The 12,079-nt window shown below is 38.4% G+C and overlaps 1 pseudogene; it reads left to right on the forward strand.

Annotated features, from left to right (window-relative positions):
• The first annotated feature begins 1,806 nt into the window (after window positions 1–1,806).
• LOC101696397 (RNA polymerase II subunit A C-terminal domain phosphatase pseudogene) lies at window positions 1,807–11,861 on the forward strand (annotated as a pseudogene).
• The last annotated feature ends 218 nt before the right edge of the window (window positions 11,862–12,079 follow it).

The following is a 12,079-nucleotide window of genomic DNA, read 5'->3' on the forward strand; positions in this document are numbered from 1 at the left end:
TGTTTGAAGATTTATTGGAGACAAAAGATTTTTCTCAGCCCAGAAGGCCAAGATAATTCAGTTAATTTTTTTTCTGAAGTAAAAATAATCTTAAAAACTAAATGCCACTAAAGAAGTGTGAATAATTTTCAAACTGCATTTGTACATATTTCCTCAGTTTCTCTTGATAGAAAAATTACATGAAATATTATTTACAACATTAGAATGTAGTTCAAAGTGTTTCTATAGACATTAGAAAATGAAAACAAGCATTCTTTTCCTCTCAATTTTATTTCTTCCACACTAGTATATTTTTGATGCTTTATATTCCTCTGATATGCTAAAAATAATCCCAATAACTTTACTATATTTTCCAGGCAATTTTAAATTTAAAATCAAGTCATGAAAATATAGGAAATAATTTTCACAATCACTTCCCTTCCTTAAAAAATAATCAGTTGTTTGAAAGGTATTTTTCATTAATTAACTTCTAAAAATTTAAGCTGAATGTAATAATTTGAGATAAAATACCAATAAAAGTTTCTTTGAGGGAAGTAAAACATGTATATACAGTGAAGTAAGGACATCTGAGTGATAAAAATCAAAAAGAAGCATTTACAAGTAGAATTAAACTTCTAATTAGGAATTCCCTTCGTTGTTCTATGCCTTGTTTCTTCCTCATCAGAGTGGGGTTCTACACGATCAGCATATCACCCCCAAACTGGGGAGAGTGCTAAAACTCACCAATGGGATTCTGCCAAATGTCAGGGAAGAAGGCTGAAATATCTACCAAGGAAGGATACACTACAAATGTTCTAAAAGAGGATTTATATGCAAGTTAAACATGAACATGTTTGTCTTTGCTTGATTAGACCTCATGTAGAACTTTTTTAGTAAAAAATTCTAACTATAAACATAGGACTAGAGCAATACTGTGGTAGTGGATTTGCTTCACTGAAATTCTTTTCCTCAAAGAAAATTTGTTGTCAATGTTGGCTCAGTCATTTGGATTTAAATTGAAGACACCCTGTGTAAAGAACTCGACCAGGAGCGGAAGGCGCGGTATACCATCCAGCAGAAATTAAAAGAAGCCCGCGACGCTCTGCACCACTTCTGCAAGATGCTGACACCCCGCCACTGCACCGGCAACTGCTCCTTCAAGCCCCCGCTGTTGCCCTAGGGCGGGCCTGGCCGCGCCCACGCGCCCTCAAGCCATGCTGTTCCTTCACGTAAATGCCCGCGGCGGTGCCCGGAGGCCAGAGCGAGGAACAAGCCATTCGGACTCGACCGATGTAAATACAGCCCGGCGGCCGAGCGCTTCCCGGGCTCTTGGGCCTTCCTGCCCCCTGCGGGGCATTGCAGTCCAAGGCCTGGCTGGTTTCCAAGTGTAAATACCACGTTGCCCCCAGCCCCCGGTTAAACTCCAGAGCCTTGGAACTCAAAGGGTTAACTGGACCCATGGCGCGGGGGCGGGGGACTGAGAGGACAGCACCCACCCCTGGGAGTGCGCAGCCTGGGCCTCCATTGTGAATACAATGTAGCAACTTCGCAGGCGCCGGCTGCTCCCTCCCTGTCCACTTCTGAAACTCTTGTTCCTAAGGACAAAGTGGCTATGTGCAATGGATGTAAATGTACTGAGTCTCTTGGTTCAGTGTTAAGTTCACGTTCATTTATTTGAGTCTAAGTTATTTTTCTTTCTTCTCCTGGACCCACTTCCCCTCCCGTTTTGTATTACCTTTTGAGGGGCTTTTTGCTTTGTCTATTTTTGTTGTTGTTGTAACCTCTTGATGTAACAGCACTTTAAAAGGGCGACAACTGACTCACGAGATGGCGACCACCTTGAGCCTGTTTGGAGGAGATCACCCTATATCCGTGACTTTTGTTTTTAATAAAAGAAAAGTCTGTCAAAAAAAAAAAAAGAAAGAAAATTTGTTGTCAATGATCAGTAGCAAATAGTAAAACAAAATGGAGATAAAAATTCAAAAAAGTGTAATGATGAGTACTCTGATATAAAGATGTAAAGCAGATACAGGTTGAAGAGTTAAACTCTTCACATGCGTTGTAATGATGAGGATTGCCTGAGTACCTTCTGTACTGACCAGTATTATTTTATCTTTATACAGTTTTGGAAGAAGCTTTGTTCTACTGCTTCTCTGTGCTAGTTGTTTTCAAACTGCTCAGAGTTGAAGAATCTGTTTCTTCTTTCACCAACTAAGTATAGATTATATAATAAGTGCTAAAAAAGTGCCACAAAATGGTCTTTAATTATTTTATCAAAGAGTAATAAGATACAAGCAGGAAAATATGTAATAATTTTAACACACTTGCACAGATAGATCCACTACTATTCATTTTTGAATGAGAAAGTAAGAAAAGTCTCATGATTAATTTTATTAATCCAATCTAGCAAATTTTTCAATAATTCAAATAAGAACATACATTTTAGTGCACATTCAAATCACAAATAGTCCTTTAATTTCTTTTAATAAATGATATTTGTAATATGTAATGCTTTGCATGTGCAGAATATATAAATAATAGACAATTGTTAAAGAATTTCTAGGTTGTTTGATTTTATACAAGAAATAGCTCAAATTATTGTGGTGGAAAAAAGAACCATGTTACTATCCTTAAAAGTACTGTGGATCTGGAATGCAAGCAAAGAAAAATGACATGTTTTTGCTTCATAATGTTAATTGACTCACCTAGGAAGACTCAGATGGATGGACGCTGCAATACACTGGAAATGTTTCTAAAGGTTTGCACAGGGGCTCAACTGGTGTCTGTGGAAGGTGGATGGACTTGGGTGAGATTGCAGCTATGGATTTCCATTTTTCCTTGTTCCAGTGTTACAAATGTTAGGAGTAGGAGATTTCTAAGTCATTTCTCAAATGTTAAAAGTAAAAAGTAGTAAATTATAAAGTGATTCTTCTGCTCTATTTTCCCCACTTATAATGAATTTCTTTCTTGACATACGAGTCAGTAGAGATGAAAATGCTTTTTTCAGCCTATACGTGAAAATGTTTTTTTAATAAAAAGGACAGTATGTACATCACTAATCAGAGCACTTTCCATCCTTTGCACACCAATTTGGAACTCTGAGCACACAGTCCATAGAAATATTGTTGCATGTTGATGAAAGTATCTAGAGTAGCTCAAGTACAACATTTTATTTAGATAGCTAATTCTGGGAAAAGTGTTTGTGTGGACTGAGAACTATGAAACATGTACAATTAGATAATACAGACCAAAGTATGTGATATATAAATAAATACCTTTACTAATATCAATTATAAGTGGTCAATTACACTGAAATGATCAAAGAGAATTCACCCTAATAATTGTTTTGATTAAAATAGTGGTATGATTTAGTTCTAAATGTACTCCAAAATCTTGGGTGTTTGGAGGTAGAGTCTGGTGGGAAGAGGTGAGTTATTGGGAGTATGACCTAAAGGGGTACATTCTTGTTTTGGTGCCTGTCTTTCTGTACTCTTACTATTTCCTGGCCACCATGAATGAGTAGTTGCCCTTAGTCATGTCTTTCTGCCATGCCATTTCTGCTTTGTGTCCAGCAATAATAGACTAAACCCTCTGAAGCCATGAGATAAAATAAATCTTTCCTTTGAGTTTAGGTGGTGAGTATTGTGTGCCACTGATGGAAAAGCTTCACAGTAAGCACATCAGGAGTGAGAATGGGGCCATTTCTGTGACTGGACCTGACCATGTGGTTTAGAAGCTTTTGGAACTTTTTTGTAGTTGGCATTTAGAAAAGTCTAGAGAAACAATCTAGAGAAGCCCTAGGTTGTATAAAGTAGAATTTGATGGATGATTCTCCTCAGAATTCAGAAAGCCAGAGTGCTAATAGGAATGTCGACAGTAAGGCCGAGCCTATAAGGTTTCAGAAAGTAATGAAGAGTCTACTGAAAATTGGACTAGAGGATAAATATTTACTTTTCAATTTTCACAAAAGCCCACAGCTAAGAGTTTGCTTTGAGTCTTGGAGGATAATTTGGACTTGGACATTTTAGCAAGAACAGTTAGGACTTCCGTGATTCTTAGAGATGCCCTCAACCATGAACTGAATCCTCTGAAACCAGGAGCCAAAAATCAAATTCTCCTTTAAGTTGTGGGGGTCAGGCACTGTGTCCCAGTGTGAGGTAGGGTAAATACTGCAAATAATATAACATAATTTAGATTTGTCTATATATGGAAATTTAAGAATAGATTACCAAAATGTGGAGCCAGTGATGTTGGAGTTAAGTTACTCAGTGTAGCTCTGTCTTCAGATTCCTGTGAGCTCTACAAGAGTTACACATATAAAACATAATCCCAAGGGCTGAATATTTAGTACTTTCAGAACCTTTATTGGCATCAGTTGCATACTGAGATATTAAGAAATTCTTCAAAGCCTTTTCTCTGTATCATTTTAAATCAAGTACTTCCTGAAAAATGCTAAAGTCAAATTTAAAACAGTAAAAGCCTACTGATGAAATGGGCTTGATAAAAGCCTTGATAAAAACTTAAGATAGGAGGATACTATGTGTTTATTTGGAATACATGAACATCTGTTGGGATAGCTCCATTTTAGTTCAACGTTAACTTGAAAAGTAAACTGCTTTTTGCTTATTTCTAATGAAAACAATAAGGAGAAAATTATACCTCCACCATCCTTACACAGCACCTTAAGCAACAAATTATGCCTTTCCTTTTACTTTCCTTCAGTTATGCCTTATTTTATTTTCCTTGTGATAACACTTTTACCTTTTTAATTTCTTAAAAAAGTAATTCTTGGGCCGGAGATTTAGCTCAGTGGTTCTGCCACCTGCCCCGCAAGCACAAGGACCCAAGTTTGATCCCTGGTACCAAAAAAAAAAAGTAATTCTCTCCTGTAGTTTGGACATTACTTAAGGAGATGGTGTTTGAGGTCTGAGGGTTGCAACAAGTTTCCCTAATGATTCTGAGTAAACTTGCTACAAGGAGGAGGAGCCCCTAGGTATAATTTATACCTCTGTTGTATTAAAAAAGGTTTTGGTCCTATGATGAGTAAGTCTCTTTAAATGTGCTAAATGATATCTCTGATGTATGAAACCATTGTATAATATCACAAGTAGAAAATTGAACATGGTGAGGTCTCATCATAGAATCCTTGTAAATATATTTACAACATATCTGAGTTGATTGCATATATGGATTAGTACACTTTACCACTCACAATAGCATTGGTTGAATAAGTTTAACAAGAAAAAGATAAGGAATGGTACTTTTTAAAAAGAGCAAAGAAAAAGTAGCATTTATAAATTTATATGTAGTAATCACTAAACTGACCTTACATCATTTTATTTAGTCTGAGAATATCCTTATTCAATATGCAGTATTATGAACTCCTCTGATAGTTAACTGACTGTGTCAACTTGAGTTAGAAATACCCAACTAAATTGGATCAGCATAATTCCGAGTGTGGCTGAGGAGAATAACTGAAAACAGAAGACCCACCCTAAGGTAACTTCTTGCCTGAATGGTATAAAGGGGAAACAGAGAAAGAAGACTTGCTTCTTTTCTTTAGAAGAGCTGCAATCTTTGCCTTCACCTTGGACATTGTCTCCTGAATTCCAGCCTCTTCAGTCTCCAGCACAGACCCTTTGGTTTCCTGATATGGACTCGCATGGGACACTAAACTGAACTCAACATTCAGCTGGATACTGCAAATGTGTAGCATGCAGAAAGACTTTTTGGAGTCTTCCACACTTGATTCTGTGGGTGGCCACTGTAAACCAATCTTGTGAATTCTTATATATTTGTATATGTTCCATTAAATCTGTTTCTCTACTGAGTACTGATTGATGCAGCTCCATTTTGTAAATTGAGAGTCTTAGTAACTGAAGACCCTAAATAAGAGCTCTACAAATTAACTATTAAGCATAACACAGGCATAATATGTTGCTAGCACTACAGTGAAACAAAAGTTTTGTAAAACATAAAAAACAAGGACATTTTGATGTCAGAAAGACAAAACTTATTAAAAGTGCAGAAAAAGATACACAGAAGTATGTTGAGTATAAAGTTAAAATAGACCCAATTCAGCAACATTCCTCCTTTTCTTGCCTTATCATTTGCCTTCATTACTTTTGTTCTCCTGTGTTAAAAACAAAATACAAAATTCTATTAACCCCATGTTAGCCTCCAACTATGCCTGCATTTCTTTGCTTTCTTTGGATCAAACTCATAGACAGTGTTGTCTACATTCTAGATTCTATCTCTTCCTCAAAACCATTCTAGTAATATTTTGACCACCAAGTCATCAGATTATTGTTACCTATTTCATCAAAAGCCTTTAGTTTGACATAAATTGCATGGCAAATCTAAATCAGCTTATTATGAGCATCAGACTCAGTTATTCTCTTCTTAAAAAATCCTTTCTCATCTCATCAAATGCTTAGATTATCATGCCAGTTTTAAGGAAATTAATAAACTTTAACTACCCAATACCTTTCTCTGAAGTTATACATTTATGTCACTGTTCATCTTCTATGATGAATATCTAAATATTTTATGTGAGAGCTGGGAGATAGGGAGTGGGGCCAAAGCTATGTCTGGTGAAAAACAAACAAACAGAACCATTCTTAGATGAGAAAGAGGAATACTTAGTTATTTCTACTTTTGTGTTAGTCTAGGCTTAAATATGATAATCTCAGCCACAATGGTTTTTCTTTTTTAAAGTTTTTATTTCTATTAGTATGTTTGCAGTACATAATGGTTACATTTATCGTGGGCTGTTGGTATATTACACTTCTTATTCTCCCCTGAAAATTGTTTTCTTGGTTGCTGAATTACCTTTGACATAGGTGTTCTCTGAAGAATGAAAATAGAATTGAGGAAAATCTAAAGGAGTTTCTGCCCATGCTTTGTCACTATCACTCTATATTCAAACTGTAGTAAAAACAAGAAACCTGTAATTCATGGAAATGAAACATAACAGTGTTTTTCAATTACCAGGACAATTTCAACTTCTACGATCTTGTATATTTCATTTGTAAATGAAGCTAGCATCACAGAACTTCCTTAAGGATTTGAGAGAAATTTTAAATTCACTTTAAAAAGCACAGTATCTTTTGTAAATGTCAGTCTTTAGGTTAGGGCTGTATCTCAGGAGGACTTCTTTTTGGCTAAGTAGTCTGTCTGCATTTAGCATGTGCTGCCCTCTTGTGGGTACTGTCTGATTGGGAATAAATCAAATCTACATCATTAGGGGTTTTCATAATTTTATCAAAGGACTAAAAATCATCTGGATGTTTTTCTATATTAGATATCTTGTTATTTTTATAAAACACGGGGACATAAATATAAAGCAGACTTTGAGTATGGACACACACAGATGCACAAAACCAAGATGAAAGCTCAGAAAATATTTAATAAGAAATTTTACATCAATTATCTAACCGCTAGTTTCCTTGATATTTATAAGAAGGCTTTTCCAGGTCGGACCAGGGCTGTTTACACCTATGTGCTTAAATAAGTATGTGAGCACGTTAAAAATGTATCTACATTCCATTAGCAACTCTTGGGATCCATTCACATGTTGCCTAAAATAATTTTAGACAGTAATCCTCTACTATAGAAGATAGCAGTGGTCCATCAGACTATACTCCCTATCACGTTGAATTGCTCTAATAAATTTGTTCTTCTTGGCTGAAAATATGACTAATTGGTTTTTATTCAATGTTTAATTGTTTGTTAAATTTTATCAGATATTCTTAAGTGAAAAGATAAATAATTCTAAAGTAACATTTAATATTATTACATAAGATTTTATTTTCATAGTTCTAGAAGAAATAAAATATACAATTGTTAGAAAGAAAACATTTGTGTCTTTCTTGAGGACCAAAATGTATAATAGATATTTTGAACTAGGAAGAAAAGGTCCAAAGGGGAAAAAGGGGAAGTGGAAGTGGGGTGGGGGTAGGGGAAAGTGAAAAAGGGAAAGGAAAAAAATATGAGAAAAGGAAAAAATGGAAACAAAGTGTTTGTGAATAGGGAGGGGTGGAAGGGAGAATAGGGGGATGGGGAAAAAACAAGAATCAAAATATATCATATAAAGGCACAAATTCCAAATGATGAGTGTCATCAAATTGTATAGCTAAAATGTACCAATAAACTTAATGAATAAAAAAAAGTTTTGGAAATTAATCTTGTCATTTTCTACAGAAAATCTACCATATAGTGTAGGCAAAGAGAAAAATAAAAAAAATTTGCTCATTTTATTTATCCTTTGTTGGGACAGTAGCCAGAACATCACAAGTAGCCCAGAAATGGATGCTAGATAATCACCCTTTCTAGCTGATGAGAACCACTGATCTGGAGCAGATGACTGGATAGCTTTGTATTTTTTCTTTCGTAAGACCTGTAGGCTGCCACATCTGTGATTATGGTGAGAGAAGATTCAGGAATCCGTTTTTTACATGCATATGAGATTATTTTAATGATAAAGAATGTCTTCAAATATATTGTACCAAATTTTAATATCTATTGACACAAATCTCATTTTAATATTTTAATGCTACATTTTAATGCTGTTCTGGACATACTTTTCATACTAATGTTATTTTTAATTTTCACCTTCAACAATGTTGTCCTTGAGTTTGTTTGTTTTCTTACCTTTAAATTCATATTTTAGGGACCAGAACATATCTACCTGTTATTTTTATCAATTGCTAAATCCTCCTGACAGGTTTCTATGTTTTAAATTTAAGGCAGTTTGAGTGTGAACTATTATGACCTTGTGATATTATTTTACTGATAGTTTTAAAACTTTTGTGACTTATTCTGGGCCCTTTGGAATCATGTCTCCCAACACACTGCCACACAACACTTTCTCAAGCAGCTCTGGAATTTCTCTTGTGAGCATCTTCAGTTGTGCGATCTCTGCTGCCTAAATGTCCTGAATGAATTCAAAGTGTTTACCTTTTATGATCATTTTCACTTTAGGGAAGAAGTGCAAATCTCACAGGCTGAGATGTACTGATAAATGACATGGATGAAGACACACTGTAATATTTTTATGACCTCTTCTTTCTGTCTGACAGTTGGTGGCACAGCACTCAGTGTATTTTGTTTATCCCATCACATAAAGACACTCATGTAATGTTACCCTTTTAAAAATCTTTTCCTTTACCATATTCCATTATTCCATAACCTCAGTCTTTCACAATATTGACAGGTTATACTAAATAAGTAATGGTCTCTTCTTATTCCATATTCAGTATGTAGATATGCAGTAAAAGAAAAAAGAATGTGGAAAAGTAGGATGAAGAAGAATTTAAAGATGGAAAGAAAAACACCACTTTAATTAATGAAAAGTGGTTGCTTTTGTATATTTCTGGAGTGTTTATAATTATTTCTCAAATAAGTTTTATGTATTATCTTAAATTGGTGCCTAGTGAGTTTATATTTTTGTTAGTATTGTGAACAGCTTAACTCTTTCATAGTAGGTGTTACTGATTATATATGCAAAGTTATGCTCATGCTTTGAATTAAATTTTCTACCTTCCTATATACACTGTCTTGTATTTTGTTATAGTTTTCCACATATAAATTAATAAGAATTGCAACTAAACCCTCCTTTCAATTTTTACATCACTATTTTCACAGTTTATCTAATCATGTTATTTAAGTTTCCAATATTAATGAGGATTCTCTTCTTCATGTTTTATTTTTAAACGTAATAGAAAGGTCGTGTCTCTACAGCCCTCAAGGGGCGCCGAGCCCTGAGCGCTTGCTGCCCTTGTCGCCCATCTGCCAGTTCTGGCTGTGAGGGAAGCGTGGCCTGCGGAACTCGTTTCCGCCCACCGGGTCGGGTCGGACTGCAGCTGTGGCCGAGGCCGCCGCCTCCGTGCAGCCCGAAGCCCCCCCCCCCCCCCGTGCTGCCTCTGGGGGCTGCGGGCACTCCTCCCAAGCTAAGGCTCCGGTCGGATCCCGCCGGCGTGGTGGAAGAACTGTGCGCGCGCAGCCGGCCAGGTGGTGGCCCCCCCGAGCCCTTCTGGTGAGATTGGAAGGATGTGGCCATCCAGTTGTCATGAAGGGCCTTTGTCCTGAATGTGGCCAGGACTTAACCCAGCTGCAGAGTGAGAATGGGAAGCAGCAGATGCTGTTGTCCACAGCGACTGTATCCATGGTCCACAGTGTGCCAGAGTTAATGGTGAGCTCTGAGCAAGCTGAAAAATTAGGAAAGGAAGATCAGCAATGACTACATCGAAACAGAAAACTAGTCCTCATGGTTGATTTGGACCAGACTCTAATCCACACAACAGAGCAGCACTGTCCACAGATGTTAAACAAAGTCATCTTTCACTTCCAGCTGGGCCAGGGTGAGCCGATGCTGCACACGCGCCTGGGTCCTCACTGCAAGGACTTCTTGGAGAAGATGGCCAAACTGTATGAGCTGCATGTCTTCACTTTTGGCAGCCGGCTGTATGCACATATGATCTCAGGCTTTTAGACGTTGAAAAGAAGCTTTTTTCTCATCGAATATTATCACGGGATGAATGTATTGACCTGTTTTCTAAAACAGGAGAACTTAAAAAATCTCTTTCTTTGTGGAGACCCAGTGGTTTGCATTATTGATAATGGAGAAGATGTCTGGAAGTTTGCCCCCAACCTGATAACTGTGAAGAAATATGTGTACTTCCCAGGCACAGGAGATGTGAACACAGCCCCTGGGTTCCGGGAATCTCAGATGAGAAAGAAAGTAAATCATTCTTCTGAAGATGCCGATGTCTTGAAACAAGTACCATCTGTGAAAGACCCTGAGGAAGGCAGACACTTTCCTGGGGTGGAGCAAAACAATGGCCTTGGGAAACCCACTCAGGAGTTAATGGTGGTGAGGATTATGCCAGGGCCTTCTGATAAGGCAGATGAGAGGGACTCCTGGCCCCCTCTGCCATCAGCCCCAGCAGTTGTAAGCTGGCAGATATTCCTGAGTCCCAGGCATCTTGTGAACAGGGTGGTGAGACCTCACCAGGGGCACAGCCCCCTCAGGGGACCTCTGGCACAGATTTGGATTTTGACTTGTCCAGTGACAGTGAGAGTAGTGAGTCAGAAGGTCAGAAGGCCTCCTCCACCTCTGACGGGGAAACTGAGGAGAAGAGAGGCCAAGAAAAGGCTCCAGCCACCCAAGATGGAGCAAGAATACTGCAGCAGGGAGATATCCCTGACATCGGGGAGCTCTTCACCAAACATCTGCTGCTGATGTGGCAGAACAGCTCCGAAGGAGGTGGGCTCCCTGTGATATTCCACACCCATCCATCCCAAGGCCCAGCCTGGCCCAGAGGTCCAAATCTATGATTCCAACACTGGAAAGCTCATCAGAATGGGTGTGCCAGAGCCCCCCAGTTCCCTGCCTGTCCACAGGGAGCCCACCTCCTTCAGAGCTGTTCTGCCACATCAGGAGCAGATGTTTGGTGAAGAGCTCCTGTATGCTCAAGATGGAGAGCAGCCTGGCCCTGCCAGAAGAAAGCACCAGCCCAGTATGTCAGAGACAATGCCGCTGTATACTCTTTGTAAGGAAAATTTGGAGAAGGCTGTGATGACAGTGACAGCAAGAAGAAGAAGAAGCCAGAAGAACAGGACGATGAGCAGGAAAGGGCACCTTGGCCCAGGAAGCCCAAGGCACCAGGGCCCCACAGGGAACAAGCTCTTGGGGGTTCTGCATACAGCGAGAGGAGTGCTGCAGGCTTCCATGGTACCAGAGGCCACAAAAGAAAGTTGAATGACAAGAATGCTGCAGTGAGACCAGCAAGGAGTCCAGCAACAAAGATGAGGAAGGCAGCAGCTCTGAGGCAGATAAGATGGCAGAAGCCCTGGAGGCCGAGCTGAATGACCTTATGTGACTTTGGGCCCACTTCACATGCCCTGTAACAGCCCTTGGTCCCCTTTCTCCACAAAGACTTGTATTTTCTAGAGTTCCACATACAGAAACATATTATTTTGCAGAAACAGGTGTTTTAAAGAGGTTTTACTATAGGAAAATCTACTTTTCTTAAGTGACAGAGCATTACAGGAATTGGTGTGCTATGCCAAAGAGTTCAGCAGAGCCTTGCGTGTAGTT

This window comes from Heterocephalus glaber, unplaced genomic scaffold (assembly GCF_053883595.1).
Source record: "Heterocephalus glaber isolate CG9 unplaced genomic scaffold, H.glaber_assembly_v1.0 deba00000281, whole genome shotgun sequence".
NCBI classification, from domain to species: domain Eukaryota; kingdom Metazoa; phylum Chordata; class Mammalia; order Rodentia; family Bathyergidae; genus Heterocephalus; species Heterocephalus glaber.